This window comes from Papaver somniferum, unplaced genomic scaffold (genome assembly GCF_003573695.1).
Source record: "Papaver somniferum cultivar HN1 unplaced genomic scaffold, ASM357369v1 unplaced-scaffold_125, whole genome shotgun sequence".
In the NCBI taxonomy this organism is placed as follows: Eukaryota; Viridiplantae; Streptophyta; class Magnoliopsida; order Ranunculales; family Papaveraceae; genus Papaver; species Papaver somniferum.
This window is the reverse complement of record NW_020621603.1, coordinates 12034878-12042942: the sequence shown is the minus strand read 5'-3', so window position 1 is coordinate 12042942 and position 8065 is coordinate 12034878.

The following is an 8065-nucleotide window of genomic DNA, read 5'->3' as shown; positions in this document are numbered from 1 at the left end:
CAAGGAGATTCTTTAGTGCCTTCCAAGGTTCTGCATAGATAGCTAAGGTCTGGAGTATAGGTTTTGTGGGTATATCTCTAGTAAGCCCTCCCGAGACTATAACTCGGTCACTAGGGACACCTAGGGGTTTAAAGGCTTGTTGCATATGCTAAATGCAATCGACGATGCCTGCGACAGTGAGTTAGGATTTTATTTTGTAGTTTTGATTTGCTCGGGACTAGCAAATAATAAGTTTGGGGGTATTTGATAGACGCATTTATGTGTCTAATATATCTTAATTGTATATATTGTTAGTGCTCGAATTTGTACTTATTTGGTTATTTTATTTATTTGTAGGTGTTTTTGGAAAAATAAGGCTTTGCTGCAAAATTGGCTAAAAATACGGCATTTGGACCTCCGTAGATAACATCCCGGAAGCGCCCCAGAAGTGTACCGGAAGCACCCCAGAAATACCCCGAAAGAACCCCGAAAAAGAGTTGAAAACATCCCTGAGAAAGCGATTTTAGCACCCGCGTTTTGAATAAGGGCCACCCCAGGGCACCCAAGTCAGATGCTAAAGGCACCCCTACTCTGGATAGGGGCGCCCCCTTTCTTCTTCACATTTCAAACTTAGAATTTTGGCGGGAAAAAATGAAGTTTCACTGGCAGATTTAGAGTTCGATTCTTTGGGAATTTTAGGGAGATTAAAACGCTGGAAACCATTGGGCTGGATTTCTCATGACTAAACAAGCCTAGTACAATCTATTGGACGCAAACAATTGGGCTGGAATGCCGGAAAGATTGAATCGAAGTTCAACAGGACACGTGCACTGCTGATTGAGTTCAAAGATTTTGTGAGGAATTTCTGTGAGATTTTCACGCTAACTATACTTGCAGTTGGTCTTCTTCAAGTCATTGGAGAGTTTTATGGCAAGGGAATAGCTTAGTAGAGGCGTAAAAAGAAGAAAGAGAGGAAATATACGTAACTTGCTGTGGAGAGAAAAGGAGAATCTTGGGGAAGATTTAGTGGACCTGTTTAAGTATATATAGATTGTTTCGAGTCATATAGGGGTTATCAAGAGTTTGGGGAAGGTTTGGGACGCAGAGGAGCGAAGAAGAAGGATTAACAGCAATTCCCACCTGCTTCTGCTGCTGCCATTAGAGGACTTTGAAGAACACGAAGAACAGACCGCGCACATCAGTCTTATTTTCCGCAGCGTCAACAGCAGCAGCGGAGTGTCGTTACTTTACTGCAGTTCCCTGGTATCGTTTCTTTCTGGACGTATTTTGTGGGTCACAGAACCACTGTTTTATAACTTTTGACTCTTTTGATCACACTTTGATCTTTGAATTAATATTTTGAGTGTATGATTAATATGAATAACTAAACCCCAATACTGGGATGATGGAAGAAACCATTCTTTATGCATGAGTAATTTTTATTTAATTCTTTTATGACTATTTGCACTATTATGAATGGAATTATGATTTTTATTGATTATTTGTGATTTTTTCTGATGATGTATGCTTAATCCATGAGATTCTTGATGCATCATGCTTATGATTTACATATAATACTTTACAAAATCTATTTTTGGCAAAGTAAGAGTCGATATTTGTTATCAATATAAGCTTTAATTGTCTAGAATTAATAGTTGATTCGCATGAGTATAAGAATTGGTGGAATCCTGAGTCCTAGTATCTCTTGATCCTGTGAAAAATTTTGTATATATATTTTTTTTTAAAATCTTTTAAGTCCGAGCAACGAATCCTTATTTACCGTAATCGAAATACTACAACATCATGAGACAGAGGCATAATTCTTACGATGAAGTGAGCAAGTATTGCTCATTCGACGGATCGTTGAATATTGATTGTTGAACCAATATTCCTTCGTTTGAGAAAATATTTATCATCTGAGCAAGTGTTTCTCATGTGATGAATTGTTGAATATTTGATCGTCTGAGCATGTGTTGCTCATCTGATGGATTATTGGCAGCGCACCAAAAATATTAATTAGAATAATGGTCGTTGAACCGAGCATAATTAATAAAATTAATGACCACGAGGCCGTCGTAAAATTATTAAGGTTGGAATCTGGAATGATGATCCTTGGATTCAGAAACCCTAATTTGATCAATTGATGATCAATTCATGGTTCGTCAGAAGTTTAACCATTTGACGAAGGAGGGAGCGACTATATGGGACCGTGGATCAACCATGTAGTGTCCATATGCTCACGTTAGAAAATACGAAGAACTCCTGAAGAGTTGACGATTTGTTGGTGGAAGAATGATTAAATGCTGGCTTAGTCATTTATTCAAAAATGCTCGTCTGAGCCTTAGGTGAGAAAACCTAATTAATTATGACGAGGCGAGGGACCGACCATGGAGTCATGAAACCGGACCTGGGTTGTCACGTGACCGCCTGACGATCACTTCATGAAAATCCAAAGTGTTTGGAAGAGTTTTGGACCTAATACGAGCAATTGTGCAAATTAGGTCAAAACTGTGAAAATTGATGGGACCGGCTTCCGTGAGCCAAAGATCCAACCTTGATCGGCCAAGATAGCGTGCTCTGGTCCCCAAGGCGTCTGATTAAGATTTTTGATGGGGTTGTAGTAAATAGGATTCGTTTCATACTTGTGAAGGAAATGAAATTTTTAGATTTAATAAAAAAATATATATATACCAAAAAATATTAACAATGGGCGAGAGGTATTGGGACTAAGGATTTGGCCGAATTTACTACACAGGGTTCATTCATATATTCTTTGACAATTTAAAACTCAATAAAATTAACATGGACTCTGATTTTGCCAAGATAGATTCTCAAAACATCGATTGTAAGTCCTAAGCATGATGTATCAAAACACCTAAGCTAAGCATACATCATCAAATTAAATAACAACCAATTAATTCAAATCATATTTCAATTTTAAATTAATGCAAAAGTCATAAGAAAGAATAAAATAAATTTCCCGTGTATGAAATTCACCCTCCTCCATCGTCCCAGTGTTGGGTTTAGCTCATCATGATAAAAACACGCTCAAAATATATATTTATTGCTCAAATGGTGTTTACAATGAAGATAAGAGAGAAAATGGTGTAAACAACTAATGTGCGACCCACAGGAAGCGTCACAAAAGAACGATAAAAGAGAAGTGCTATTGTCGCTGTGGTTCTAAGACCCACGCCCGTGAGTCTGTTTCACTGTTGATAAACGACTGTCCCTGCGAGTCTGTTCTTGGTGTTCTTCATCATCAGCAGGAGCAGAAACAAAGTTTCATCAACTCTTATCGGTCTCGTTCTAATCAGATTTTAAGCTTGGGTTTGCGTTAGGTTTCGTTTACCTAAGGCGGGCAAGAAGGGAACGGTGATGAAATCTGAACCCTTATCTTAAATGGCCAGTTCTTGCTCTTTACTAGGAAATTAAAGCATCCGGTTCAGTCCTCAACATATAATCACCTTAAGGCAGACAGTAAACCCGCTGACAGGAGATTCGCGGGTGTTTAGAAGTTTACCTCCCGTACCAGACGGGCGAAGAACCGCTGTAGTCGACTGGGTCCACTGACTCCGGTGTCAGTGTGCGAACCCGAGGGGCCGAGACGATATTGTAATCGTCGTCCTTCCCTGCAAACAGTTTATATTTAATTTTTTTGTATATAACCCTTCCGTAGGGTTTAAAATTAAAATAAATTGTCCAAAGTCCAGTCCAATGAAAAGAAATACAAAAAATAATAATAATAATTACAAAAAAACAAAATGGAAAGTCTCTTAAAAAAATAAAAAATAAATAATTCTCTCTTTTTTTTCTCTCTTTTTTCTTTATTTTTTTGCTTTGTCTTTTTTCCTTCTCTTTTAGCTTTAAGCTTTGATTCCAAGGTCTTTAGTATCCAACTTCAAACCTGTAATACAAAGACACAACCAAAGAGACGTAAAAAGAACAAATGGAATAATAAAAAATAATAAAAACCTAAAAATTCTACCTAAGCACAAATCCGCGTCGGCTGCGCCAAAATGATTAAGATTTTTGATGGGGTTGTAGTAAATAGGATTCGTTTCAGACTTGTGAAGGAAATGGAATTTCTAGATTTAATAAAAAAATATATATACCAAAAAATATTAACAATGGGCGAGAGGTACTGGGACTAAGGATTTGGCCGAATTCACTACACAGGGTTCATTCATATATTCTTTGACAATTTAAAACTCAATAAAATTAACATGGACTCTGATTTTGCCAAGATAGATTCTCAAAACATCGATTGTAAGTCCTAAGCATGATGTATCAAAACACCTAAGCTAAGCATACATCATCAAATTAAATAACAACCAATTAATTCAAATCATATTTCAATTTTAAATTAATGCAAAAGTCATAAGAAAGAATAAAATAAATTTACCCGTGTATGAAATTCACCCTCCTCCATCGTCCCAGTGTTTGGTTTAGCTCATCATGATAAAAACACGCTCAAAATATTTATTTATTGCTCAAATGGTGTTTACAATGAAGAGAAGTAGAGAAAATGGTGTAAACAGCTAATGTGCGACCCACAGGAAGCGTCACAAAAGAACGATAAAAGAGAAGTGATATTGTCGCTGTGGTTCTAAGACCCACACCTACGACCCACGCCCGTGAGTCTGTTTCACTGTTGATAAACGACTGTCCCCGTGAGTCTGTTCTTCGTGTTCTTGGTGTTCTTCATCATCAGCAGGAGCAGAAACAGAGTTTCATCAACTCTTGATTTCTCGCTCCTGAGCTCTCCTATCGACCCCAAACTCTCGACACCCCTTCTAGGACACCCAGGGAACCTATTTATACCCAACAGCGACAAGAAATCACGCTCATTAACTCTCCATGATCCTCCATTACTCGGTGTTAAAAGAAAATATTTTCCGAATATTTTCTTCCCTGAAATGATTCTCCACGCGTAAACAGCTTCTGATACTCCCTTATTTAGCTTCTACACGCATCTTCAATGACTAAGTGTCATCCAAACACGAGCAGCACACATCAAACTTGCTGAAAATCCGTGAATATCATTTTCAAACCCGTGTTGCCCTGATTTCTTCCACGTGATTATCCATCCAAATTCAGTCGAAACAATCACCCATACCAGCTCTATTATGATATATTACATCTTTCCACAAAGTTTCAGCGATTGAATCGCACAAAATCACGTCCAAATGCAATCGAGAAAATCTGCCAGTGAAGAGCAAATATTTTCCCGCCAAAATATTTTTTTGATTTTGTGAAGAAGGTCACCACTTATCCAGTGGTCGCCCCCTTATCCGTTGATGGAGTCCGAATAACATGTCCCTTGGGGGTGCCTTTAGTAATTTTTCTGGGGTGTTTACAACACTTTTTCTGGGTTCCTCCGGTGCATTTCTGGGGTGTTTTTAGTACTCTATCCTAGGGTGTAAAACACCACTTTTCGAGCCAATTTCGCCGCAAGAGCTTATTTTTCCAAATACATCTACAAAAATATAAAATAACACAATAAGTATTTAATTGAGTCTAACAATACAGAACATTGAGAACAAAATAGATACATAAATGCGTCTATCAAATACCCCCAAACTTATTATTTTCTAGTTCTCGAGCAAAATTTATTTTTGAAAAGTGACCGAGTTAATCTCGGGTGGGTTTATCAGAGGTGTACCCACAAAAAACCATTTACTCCAAAACCTAGCTATCTACGCAGAACCTTGGAAGGCACTAAAGAATCTCCTTGGTTGGAATACAAACATTGACTATAGGAGGAAGTACCCTGATGCGAAATTCCAAAATTCATATATAAGTGACAGAGCTCTACTCAGATAGTTTCACTATGGACATCATAACCGGAGTCAAAACTAATCACATAGATAGATAATGAGATGGATATAGAAAAAAATAGATGATTTTGATGTTTACTAGGTGAACGGTGTTTCCCATATCTGTCTGAAGGCCACTACTAGGATGAACCTATCCTAATGGACTGAGATACCGGTCTGACTAATATCAACACACTGGCATATACAAGGGAACCAGTGATTGACTACATAGAACAATTTTTTTTTTTGACTAACGGCATGAATAGATCTTTTGGATCCAAGCGCATGCTTCTTGTCAGCAGATTACATGATAGTTCCCACGGGTCCTGCATTCCACGCTTGCTTAGGCGACGGAGACATGGAGAACACACACATATTGCTATCCAAGTGTTAATGTTTATTCCGATTGGTCTAATTGGTATGGTCTTTTTTTTTTTTGGTATCTCAATCACTCTATTCCACCCTAGCAGTGGTAACAACTTGAATCGTGGGCCCCACCTACTCTCTTAGAGAAACATAGTTTAAAACACAAAACAAAATAAGAATAGAAGTGAAAAGGACTCAACGAGATATGGTGAAACTATCATGTTATTACTAACACCTGAGATCTGTGCTTTTATGAATAGACTCTTTCAATGTTTCCATCTAATCAGATTGGTTCCTCAACTCCTATAACTAAGATGTTCCCATCCACTTAGATTGGTTAGTGCCAACCTTAATAAGCATAAATTTCTAGGCTCTGGAGTTTATTTATTTATTCTGCAACTGAAAAGTTTCTCCCATACCCCCAAACTTAAATCTAACATTGTCCTCAATGTTCTAAAGATAAAATTAAAAGCATGAACAAGGAGAGAAATTGTTATTATTTGAAGCAAAAGAGTTAAGGAAAGATATTACCGTGTTGCATGAGATTGGATTACCTCCCAAGAAGCGCTAAGTTTAAAGTCTTCAGCCAGACATCAGAAGGAATTAGTCATCTCATAGAATCAAAAAGTAACAGTCGAAATAATTGTGGGTCTTCAAAACCAAAAAGAGCTGACCAAAGGAAACTACAATAACCCAAGAAAGTGAACAAGGATAGCATGCCCTTATCTAGTTTCCTGATTAAGATATTTATATCTAATTGTGGTTCAGGTTCAGGTTCTATGAAAGGGTCTAAATAAAATATTTTCATTGGTTGCGTTTCTTCATAGGTGGGATCCGAATCATTAGGTCCTAGAGTCTGGAAAAACTCAAATAAGAACTTAGAAGAACAAAACAATAACCTAAATAATTGAGGATCCTCTAAGTCAATCAGGTTTGACTTACATAACTGACCACAATGAGAGTAGTGGTCATTCTTAAGAAAATGTGTCGATTCTATCAACCTAAAGTACTTAGGCTTAGTCTCAGAACTTAATAAGTGACACATTTGAAATTTATACGTTCCCACAATTGGAAGCAAACTATTTGGTGGGAAAACAAATTCAATCTTGGTATTATTTCCTGGGCAAACCACATCAACCAGAGGATGGGTTTCTAATGACTGAACTTCTTCCTGGAAATCATTAGGTTCGGGAAAACGAGTATGAAGGTAATCTTGTAAAATGGTCGAGGCAGAGATATCAAGTCCAAAATGAGGGATCTTTATAAGAGCTAAAGGTATGGCACAAGGAGAATGATAATCACCCCAAAACTTGGATTTTTGGGTATCTCTAGATAGACTAGCTACAATTTTCTTAATTTCTAGATCATTGGAATCCTGAAAATATTCAATTGCTCCTTCGAGGTTATACTCAACCGACGCATCCTTACTCATATTTAATAGCTCTACGAGTTCATTTTCTTCGTCTAAGACTATTGTTTCTTAGTCTCTAGACTCTAAAACAACATTTTCGGAATAAACCCGTTCCTCTAAAGCATTATCGGCTTCGTAATCAAAAGGAAAAACTACATCGTCTAAAACGATGGTATCCCTAATAAAATCCTCGTCCTTTTGAATAGGTGAATAATCATAAAAATTATTTTTGTTTGAACTAGAATCATTATAAAGCTCAATTGGATTAATAGATTCCTGATCACTATGCCTACACATTTCAGAATCTTCATTACTACTATCCTCATCATAATAGTACGAAGATGATTGAACCTTATCTAAATAAGTAATGTCTTTTATTCTAACCTCGTCCTCTAAATTAGGAAAATATTCACCATTGATATCAAGGGTAGAATTAGAAACACTATTTTGGAAATTTAGATCATTTCGAGCAGCATTAGCTAACTGTGCA